This window comes from Gracilinanus agilis, chromosome 2, assembly GCF_016433145.1.
Source record: "Gracilinanus agilis isolate LMUSP501 chromosome 2, AgileGrace, whole genome shotgun sequence".
Taxonomy (NCBI): domain Eukaryota; kingdom Metazoa; phylum Chordata; class Mammalia; order Didelphimorphia; family Didelphidae; genus Gracilinanus; species Gracilinanus agilis.
This window is the reverse complement of record NC_058131.1, coordinates 475,939,848-475,951,398: the sequence shown is the minus strand read 5'-3', so window position 1 is coordinate 475,951,398 and position 11,551 is coordinate 475,939,848.

Below are 11,551 nucleotides of genomic sequence, written 5' to 3'. Positions count from 1 at the left end.
ACTAGAGATCAGTGTCTTAATATCTATCATGCAGCCTTCTCCTCCTACCCAGCCCATCATTCCTGCCTTTGTGGTACATCTCTGCTAGCAGCCAGCAGAGCCTATATGTTTTGATCTTTTACTTAGCAAGCAAAACTTCAGTTTCTTTATACCTATTTTGGGGCACCAGTCACCTGCCCTGCCAATGTCCTGGAGGAGAAAGCCCACCAGGTGTCATGAAAGGAAATCCAGGAGTATGGCAAAGGTTTCTTTAAAGTTCACTCTCAAGAATTTTTTGCCTGGAGCCGGTAGCATACTGTTAGTCTCAAACTTTGATTTATCCTAGGGCCTTGGGAAATTACAGTTTGGTGGTAAGATAAAATAGTCCTTCTACTCACAATAAGTCCATCCTTAAGTGAACTGTGACATTCGATCAGAGTCCTGAGGAAGGAGGTTGGTCAGGTCAGAAGTTTGGCAAGCAGGGACTCATTAGGCTAGGTAGTTTTAGGAGTGGTCAGTCAATATGGCCTTGTTAGGGGTAGTAATTGGGTAGCAATGGCTCCAGCAGTACAATTCTGTTTAAACAGCCACATGAGTTATAGTACTTCCCCAAACCTAATTTGGATGAGTCATCTCCTCCTAAAAAGACTCCACTGAAGCACTCAGAACCTTATGGTCAAGTAGGGTCTACCAACAAATATTTTCTGAGAGTAGGGCAGCTTAGAGCATTAGTGTCAAACTCAAATAGAAACAGGCTCATTGGACATAAGGATCCCAGTGGGCTATATATTGATAGTTTTCAAAATGGAACACCATGTTTTATGGTATTTTAATTTATTTTGTTAAATGTTTCTCAATTACATTTTAATCTTACTCAGAAGTCTTGTGACTTTGTGTTTGACATTCCTGCTTTAGGAGATTTTATTTACAAGAGGGAGGGAGTATAATCCCCTAATGAATAAGACTTAATAAGACAAATTCAAGCAGAAGAGAAGAAAGTATAGGCCTAGTAAGTTACCACTCTTCTTCCCACTTTAAAAAAATTATCAACATGGAAAAAGAGTGGAAGGCAGTTCAGTGTAGTGGAAAGAGTATAGGATTCAAATCATTAAGTCTGATTTCACATCCAAGTTTTGTTATGTAATATTTGTATGATATCAAATAAAATACTTCCTCTCTAATCTCTTTATCTATTAAATTATATCTAAAACGACTTATAGACACATAGGGAAGTCTTGTGACCTTATATAACTCAGGGTAAAATAGGCATGGCCATTAGCATCAGCCAGCCCTTTACTAGAAGTTCCATGGAGTGAAAGAGGAAAGACTGGGCTGTGAGTGAATATGTAAGCAATTAGAGGTGTGGCACAGGCCTTGTTGTTCAGTCGCCTTTCAGTCATGTCCAACTTTTCCTGACTCCATTTGGGGTTTTATTGGCAAAGATACTGGAGTGGTTTGTCATTTCCTTCTCCAGCAGTGCAGGCCTTAGTCATATGGAATAGCTATGTAAGGTACTGGTTCTTCTGCATGTGATTAGCCTGGTTGATGAAAGGAGCAGAAAAAGAACATTGTATGGGGAAAACTGAAGGGAAAAAAAACTTGAGAAGGAAAGAAACACAACTCTTCAGATAAAAAGTTTAGGAGAGACAGGTTACTCTAAGGATCAAATAGATAATGTGGTAAGAGAACCTGTTTGAAGATGGAACAAGGTCTGAAGTCATAATAGCTGCCAACAGCTAATTTGCATGAGATTTTTAGATTTTGAAGGTCATAACTGACAAAATAATAAATAATAAATAAAGTTTTGGATAATAGGGAAAGATTCTATAAAGGATTGTTGTCATCATATCTGACTGAAAGGTAGTTTTCTTGAATTCTACAATTTAAGATAAAGATGAGCCACTGACCAACAAGAGGCTCTGATTTGAGACAGTGGAAGATGTAGGAACACAGAGAAATTTGGAGAATAAGATAGACAGCTCTTTTTTGTAGTGGTAAAGAATTGGAAACAGAGGAGTTGTCCATCACTTGGGGAATGGATGAATAAGTTGTGGTATATGGTTGTAATGGAGTACAATCGTGCTAGAAATGCTGAGCAGGATGAGTTCAGAAAAACCTGGAAAGACCTAGATGAATTTATGCAAAGCGAAGTGAGCAGAACCAGGAGAACAATGTGTTCAGCAGCAGAAGTATTTTACTATGATCAACTGTGAAGGACTAAACTTCAAAGATAACCACTAGGGACCCATGACGAAAATGCCATCCACAGTCAAAGAAGAAGAAACTGTTGGAGTCCGAGTGCAGATCAAAGCATGCCATCTTCCACTTTATTTCTTTCATGAGTTTTTTAATTGTATGTGTGATAAATATCTTCTATCACATATATGGAAATATGTATTACATGAAAGTACTGATATACTCTATATAGAACTATTTACTTCCCAAACTGAGAGAATGGGAGGGAAAGAGAAAATCTAAATCCTAAAATGCCAGAAAACAATGTTTCTTTTATGTAATTGAAAACATAAATATTGTTAAAAAGAGAGAAAATAATCCATAGAAAAAGATATACAACTAGAAGCTAAAAAAAAGTAAGTAGCATCCAGGAGTCAAAAAAGCAGAGGAAAGAAGAGGTTGAAGACATCAATGAAGACAGTGACTATATTACTTATACTGGATTACTCCCTGCCCTGCCCAGACCTCTGCTTTGATAGGAAACTGATGATCGAGAGAGAGGGATTGCTGAGCTGGAAAAAGGCTGGATCAGCTAGACAGCGCTTTATCTGCTGCGCTGAGTAGAGGAGAACTGGGTGCTGTTCCTGTGTACAGAGCTGTCTAAAGTTATTGATTTTAACTTTCTATCTACAGCCTGAGAAAGTGAAAACCTCTCAAAGATGCCCCAATGCCTTCTGGTTTGAGAAGGAGAAATAGAGGGAGAAGTTAAGTTTTGCATCTGTATTTGCTATGAGTTATGTTTATTGAAGGCAGGAGTACACTCTCAATACTTAGACTTTCTTCTCTCTCTCTCTTTTTATTTCACCCTTACCTTCCATCTTAGAATCAATACTGGGTATTGGTTCTAAGGCCGAAGAGTGGTAAGGGCTCCAGTGATGGGCAAACTATTTCCTGCAGGCATAGTTTGCCCATCACTGCCTTAAGCAATTCTCCATGCCCCCACATCCAGATGTAGTTATTAGGGAATTGCTTAAGGCAGTGATGGGCAAACTACTGCCTGGATCTGGCCCGCGGGGAATAGTTTGCCTGTCACTGGAGGCAATGGGGGTTAAGTGACTTGCCCAGGGTCACACAGCTAGGAAGTGTCTAAGGCCAGATTTGAACCCAGAACCTCCCATTTCTGGACCTGGCTCTCAATTCACCGAGCCACTCAGTCGCCCCCACTTTCTTCTCTTCTGATAGCAGAGGCTTGAATTTGTCTTTTTAAGTCTTATTCAACAGGGAACATATTTCCTCAGTCCTGAGAAGCTGATTGGAGAAAGCAATCATGTTGAATAAAGAGATGGATAGGCTTTTTTGCACTGCCCAGATAACCAGCCTGAACAGTTTTTAAGAGTTCTCTGGTTAAAGTTTTCTTGATGATAATGTAACTCTATGTTCTCTAGCTGCTGACCATCAGGAAGGAAGCTAGAGAATCAGTGTTTGTATTTACAGCTCCTTCCACCAGTGTGGTGGTTTCAGTTGGTTACTCACAACAGTGATAGAATATTATTAGTTTTTTTGGTCCAGAGGACTGTGGTAATGTAAACTTTTCAGAAATAGTTTTGGCAGCATTTTCTGATTTGATTTTTGTTCTGAGATTCCACCCCCATCATAACATTTATAGGTCCAGACATAACATAACAGCTTACACAAGGATTTTTATTAGCATGTTTTAATCAACTTTAACTAAACAATAATTTTCACAAGAGTTTTATGACATCTGTTAACATAAGAATTTGGCTGAACCATAGAACTTGGCTGGGGGTTGTTTAGCAGGTGATTGTGCTATCATTTCCCACAAATAGAAGTAGCATTCATTTAGGATACTTAAAGAGGAGAAAGGGTGTTTATATTTGCTGGTATGTTTAGAAATTAGCCATGGAAACATACTATTCTTGGGCATTTGAATTCTAGATATGACAGAAAGATAGATCCAGGTAAAACAGTGGCATGAAGTGGAAAAGTATGTTGATGGTTGTTTTGGTGCTCTTGCTCTTCTGCTTGTTGCATTATTATGTGTCCCACTGGGGATGCTGACCCTCTGGGAAAGCACCAAGGAGAAGAATTATTACGAGTGTTGTTTTTCATCTTTGTAACTCTGGAACCTCTGGAAAGTCCTACTCCAGTGCCTCATTATGGTTTAGAGGTGACTCTGGGTTCTGAAAGGCTATAGCAGCTGAGCACAAGCTTTACCCTACTTGGGTAACAATTCCTCTGGAATACTTCATCTTGCAGTAACATTCTCAAGTTGGATCCTCAGAGGGCAGCTGCTACTCTCAGATTCTAGGGGATATATTCCTTTTTTTTTTAACACCTTTTCTTTCCATCTCAAAATCAATATATTTTTTGAAGTATAGATATACTTCCTGCTTTTTTAATTGATGAATTAAGAAAATTTTTCCATGGTTACATGATTCATATTCTTTCCCTCCCCTCTTCCCACTTCCCTCCTAAAGCCAACATGCAATTCCACTGGGTTTTACATGTGTCAGTGATCAAGACCTATTTCCATATTATTGATATTTGCACTAGGGTGATCATTTAGAGTCTGCATCCCCAATCATATCCCCATCAACCCATGTGATCAAGCAGTTGTTTTTCTTCTGTGTTTCTGCTCCCACAGTTCTTTCTCAGGATATGGATAGTGTTCTTCCTCGTGGGTCCCTCAGAAATGTCTTGGATCATTGCATTGTTGCTAGTAGAGAAGTCTATTACATTCTATTGTGCCATAGTGAATTTATCTCTATGTATAAGGTTCTCCTAGTTTTGCTCCTTTCATTCTGCATCAGTTCCTGGAAGTCGTTCCAGTTCACATGGAATTCCTCCAGTTCATTATTCCTTTTAGCATAACAGTATTCCATCATCAGCAGATACCACAATTTGTTCAGCCATCCCCCAATTGAAGGGCATACCCTCAATTTTCCAGTTTTTTGCCACCACAAAAAGCATGGCTATAAACATTTTTGTACAAGTCTTTTTCCCTATGATCTCTTTGGGGTATAAACCCAGCAGTGGTATGGCTGGGTCAAATGGCAGACAGTCTTTTAAAGCCATATGGGCATAGTTCCAAATTGCCATCCAGAATGGCTGGATCAATTAATGTCCCTATTTTGCCACATCCCCTTCAACATTTATTACTTTCCTTTGCTTAGAATCAATATTATGTATTGGTTCCAGGGCAGAAGAGTGATAAGGGCTAGTTAAATGGAGTTAAATGACTTGCCCAGGGTCACACATCTGGGAAGTGTCTGAGGTCAAAGCTGAACCCAGCACCTGGTCTCTAGACCTGGCTCCAATCGACTGAGTCACCTAGCTGCCCAGGATATTCCGAATACTGAAGCTCACAGGCGCCTGTTAGTATTCTTTCCATTAACAATCAATTAATAGTCACAATTAGTTTCTGTAAAAGTATTTACTAATATTTCATGGTAAGAATGGTAGCTATAGAATATCCTCCCTGTAATCCCAGAGCATACCCCCCTACAAATACACATAGCATACAGAAAAAGTGTACACACAGAATAATGAAGTAATGAGGCCCACATGTGGTCAAAGCAGATCACGGTGTAGTTTTTTCCCTCAGTGTTTTTTCTCTCTTTGAAAAGTCCCAACAAAGCTCAGTTGTGATAGCCAGAGGCCAACTCTTTCTTGAGTTCAGAATTACTTCATTCTTTGCTGACCAACATCTTGCTCCTAGAAGCTGTTTCTTCCCAGAGTGATTGCTTCTCTGGATCCACATCTGTAAACAGTGTATATAGCTCTGTACCCTGCTGGATGCAGTGTCTCTACTAGTTAAAAATATGCTTCAAGGCAACATAGCTAATGCAGAGGGAGGACAGAGAAATTCTCTCCTCCCCACAAGGGACATTCCCTCTGAAAGGTTGGGTATTCCTCCTCTATTTCTCACACTTCTATATTATTAATACTTTATTCAAGAAAAGAATCAATAAGCATTGGACAAGGTGAGCTCCAAATAACATCACAACAAAGTGAAATTGATTACATTTTAACCAATGGAAAATGAATCATAGCTGCTGTGTGAATCATTACCCACATCAGTAGTATATCATCGACTTGTTAGAGCAAAGAACTGGAATAAATGATGTCACCAGGGAAATGTATAAGATGAGCTAGTTATATGGCAAAGGCAAGGTATAATAGACAAACAGCTCATGGGATGCATTTGGTATTCTTGTATTGTGAGGAGAAATCAAGGCAGGTCCACAGAAACAGGGTCAGAAACCCTGTGATGAACGTGTGAAAGAGTTGTGCAGGTACAGATGGATTTCAATCTGTATTGTTGGAGAGAAGTAGAATTAATATATCTCATTTGGTCTTCCCAACAGTCTTGGGAAGTATGGGCTATTATTATTCCCATTTTACAGATAAGGAAACTAAGGCAACATAGGTCAAGTGACACCTAGGGTTACACAGCTAGTAGGTGTCTGAGGCTGGCTTTGAATTCTTTATAAATGTTTGTGGAATAGAAAAGTGTTCTTTACCTCAAGGACAATGTGAATTCAGTCAGTGAACTTTTGATTAAGCCTTTTGAGATTCCTTCCATTACTAAAGGCATGCCTAAATAGGCCCCAGATGTGACAATAACCCCTAGTGTCTCCAGTTTTAAAAAAAGAAAAGGGATTTTTAATTGACTTCACTTATAAATATGTATCCTCCTTGAAAACATCACTTTTTGGGGAGGAATCAGGGGAAGGTCAGAGGAGGAACCTGTCCCCTCAATGACAGGATATCTTAAGTTGACTAAGGCAGGGGATCTCTGAACTAGAGGTTTAAAAACTTTTCATTGTCCAGGTTCAATAACAGTGCCTGTTTTTATTCATATCCACCCTACATAAAACAAGCCTTCAGTCTTCAATGATTCTCAAAGGCTATTTCTAGAATCTTCTAGTTCCATCAAACATTAATTTGGATTTGGAAAGCAAAGACTTAGAATTGACATCTTTATTGTTTTGAATAATAGCATCAGGGCCAATACAAATTCCCTAGTTACTGCTGGGAAGAAAAATGTTCAGGATCCTGGAGACCACTTAATCTGAATTTAAGGGGTCTAATCAGAACTGAAGAAACTTTGAGAATGTACTTATACTTGGACTACAATACATTTAACTCCCTATGAAACAGCATTAGTTTTTTTTCTACCTATAAAAAAGAATGACAGGAATACAGTGAAATTCATTATCTGTCACAATTTTCAGTTTATATGGGAAAAAATTTTATAACAAATTGCTACAGGTCTAATTTCTCCAATATATAAAGAGCTAAGTCAAATTTATAAGAATCCAAGTCATTTCCCAATCAATAAATGGTCAAAGGATATGAATAGGCAGTTTTCAGATAAAGGAATCAAAACTATTAATAATAATAATAAAAAAGTTCTAAATCCCACTTGATTAGAGAAATGCAAATTAAAACAACTCTGAGGTACCACCTTGCACCTAGCAGAGTGGCCAATATGACAGTAAAGGAAAATAATAAATGTTGGAGGGAATGTGTCAAAATTAGGACACTAATGTATTGCTGATGGAGTTGTGAATTGATCCAACTATTTTGGAAGACAATTTGGAGTTATGCTCAAAAGGCTTTAAAAAATGCATACCTTTTGATCCGGCAATATTACTACTAGGTCTATAACCCAAAGCGATTTAAAAAATGGGAAAGGACCCATTTGTATAAAAATATTCATAGCTGTACTTTTTGTGGTGGCAAGGAATTGGAAACTAAAGAGATATCTCTCAGTTGGGGAATGGCTGAACAAAATGTGGCATATGATGGTGATGGAATACTATTGTGCTATAAGGAAAGATGAACAGGATGATTTCAGAAAGAGCTGGGAAGACCTATGTGAACTGATGCAGAGTGAAATAAGCAGAACCAGGAGAACAATAATTGAAATACTGTGGGACAATCAAATGTGATAGACTTTGCTACTAGCAGCAATGCATTGATCCAGGACTATTCTGAGAGCGTAATCAAAAAGATTGTATCTACTCCTAGAGAAAGAACTGCTGGAGTATAAATGCAGATGAAAACATATGATTTATCACTTGTTTATTTGGGTATATGATTTGGGGTTCTGATTTTATAAGATTATTCACTTATAAAAACAAATAATATGGAAATTTTTCGTGTAATGATATATGTATAACCCAAGTTGAATTACTTGCCAACTCCAGGAAGGGGGAGGGGGAAGAAGTGAGGGAAACAATATGAATCATATAACTTTGGAAAATTTCTGTGAAAATCTGTCATTAAAATAAAATAAAGATAAAAATAATAAACAATTTCAGTTTGTAAACCTCCCAGGTTAGTTTTAGTGCCCAGGTTCCCCCACCCCAACTCATGAAGTAAGACCCTCAAGTACTTTGTGAGTCTACATCCACTGAAATCATAATTCTTAAGCTCCCACCAATGGATTTATCTTTAATGAAAAGATAAAGCTTACAATTAGTTCAAAGTAATGACATTTATTAAAATGGAAATAGTAAAACAGGTAGAAATAAAATGTTTCTCCTGTAAATATAGGGCACACTTTGATGCAAATACATTAGTAAGAAGAGCTGACACAAGTAGTACTAGGTGGTTAGAAGAAAGAGGATCAGAAGGAAGGGAAATTTGTTCATGATGGCATGAGAATTCCAGAGAGCACAGGAAAAAGGATGGGCAAAATTGGAAGGGGATGTAGGTTAGATAAGATTGTGGAGGGGCACTCATATAAACCACATGTGTGCAGGGATCTATACACAGAGAACAAATAGGGAACATGCATGTTAGAGGGTGAATTAAGGCCTCCCCATCAGTGGCTATAGGGACAATGATCTCTTTTAGTGAAGTCATCCCTCACTGGCTATATGAATGTGGCATTTTCTGTTTTCAGATTCCAGCTTCAGCTGAAGACCTTGGCTATCTCTTCCTCATGAAGAGTAGGTTCTAAATCTAGCCTCACACTTGGACTTTTTCCTCCCTTCAAATTTTTAGCTTCAGAAACAAATTGTTCTGGAAAAGAGAACTTTTTTTTAAAAAGTGAATTTAAATTTTTTGATTCTACCCTTAAAGAAATGTTGGTAGGTGTTGAACTTAGAGAATGCGGCTCTGATAAGCACACAAGTATTAGTTTTTGTAGGGCTTAAAAAATGTGATATGAATGTGTGTTTCGATGTTAGTGTGCTAATGCAGATCATTTATTTCCTCAGTAGGATTTTGTTTTGTTTTCTAATTTTTTTTTACTTGAAAGAATATCTATTTTGCTCCATAATCATTCTTGCTGAATTTTTTGAAGAAATTGTACTTCAGTCATATCAATGAAAATAAAAGGCTATCTATCCTTTTGTATAAATCTGGCCTCAGATACTTCCCTAGCTGAGTTGAGATAAGTTTTGCTAAGTAACTAGTTGGTCCCCTCAAGTCTGTATTTTCTTTGAGTTGAGCTTTGAGATCTAGGGTTTTCCATTTCTTTGTCAGAAATCTCACCCTACTTTTCTGTGAACCTCTCTTATGCTTTTTTATTTTAATTTCTGAAATTAGATGATTTATGGTTATTATTCACATAAGGGTTAATCACCCTATAACTACAAAACAGGTTTCAAGGTACCTCAGTTTTGCAACTCCATATCTCTTCTGTTCTTCCCTATAATTGAATAGACTAAGGGAAGGCAAAGCTAAGCTTGGGTAGCAAGGTTGAAATCTCTTTTATCTGTCCAGCTTTATTCACAACTTGCCATATGTAAATAAGATCAGCCAAAAGGCTCTATTACCTTCTTTAAAAAGAAAATCTTCCAGAGGAGAGGGGAAGCATTTGCTTTAAATGAAGCCATCACTCATTGTTGCAAGCTAATAACAAAACACCCTCAATAATGTAAAGACACCCTATGGGATTTCCTAGAGTGGAGGAAGGCTCTTCTCACAGAAGAATTAAAAATAAAACACCTTAGGGGCAGCTGGGTAGCTCAGTGGAGTGAGAGTCAGGCCTAGAGACAGGAGGTCCTAGGTTCAAACCCGGCCTCAGCCACTTCCCAGCTGTGTGACCCTGGGCAAGTCACTTGACCCCCATTGCCCACCCTTACCAATCTTCCACCTATGAGACAATACACCGAAGTACAAGGGTTTAAAAAAAAAAACACCTTAAAAAATGCTCATGGAAAACTAATCTCCGAAGTAAATTTTTCTTTCCTGAGCTTAGAAAAACAGACTTTTTTTTAACATTTATTAATATTCATTTTTAACATGGTTACATGATTCATGCTCCACCTTTCCCCTTCAACCCCCCCTCCTGCACCCCCCCTCCACCCATGGCCGATGCGCATTTCCACTAGTTTTGTCATGTGTCCTTGATCAAGACCAATTTCCAAATTGTTGGTAGTTGCATTGGTGTGGTAGTTTCGAGTCCACACCCTCAATCATGTCCACCCCGACCCATGCGTTCAAGCAGTTGTTTTTCTTATATGTTTCCTCTCCTGCAGTTCTTCCTCTGAATGTGGGTAGCATCTTTACCATAAATCCCTCAGAATTGTCCTGGGTCATTGTATTGCTGCTGGTACAGAGGTCCATTACATTCAATTTTACCACAGTATATCAGTCTCTGTGTACAATGTTCTTCTGGCTCTGCTCCTTTCTCTCTGCATCGCTTCCTGGAGGTCTCTCCAGTTCGCCTGGAACTTCTCCAGTTTATTATTCCTTTTAGCACAATAGTATTCCATCACCCGCATATACCACAGTTTGTTCAGCCATTCCCCAATTGAAGAAAAACAGACTTAAAAATAGTTGTTAGCCAATCATTTTTCAATTGTGTTTTACCCTTCATTACCCCACCATTTGGGGCTTTCTTGGAAAAGATAATGGAGTTATTTGCCATTTCCTTCTCTAGCTCATTTTCTAAATGAGCAAACTAAGGCAAACAGGATTAAATGACTTGCCCAGGGTCACACAGCTAGTATGTGTCTGAAAATAGTATCTCCCAGTAATAAAATTACTTTCAGGATATTTTGTTTTGAAGATTTCATTCCAAATGCCTTTAGGAATCTTTAACCTTTTTCAAAAGCCTTTTCATGTACTGATTAAGGGAGAGATGTGTTTTCCTAGACTATTACCTTGAATAGCTAGCCTTGATTTGCGAGGAACTTCCTTTTTTCCTGAGTTAAAATTATACTTTACATGACACCTGGTACACTTTTTTTGTCCGATGCTTAGTTTGGAAAGTTTTATTGTTGACACAAGCAAAGTCCAGGTGACTTGGCACCACACAGGTTTGAGTTGCTTCAGCAGATGTATTTCCTTCTGCTACAACCATGTGTTTCAGTCAAAATACTTGGAGAAACATTCTCCCTTGCCACATGGGGAG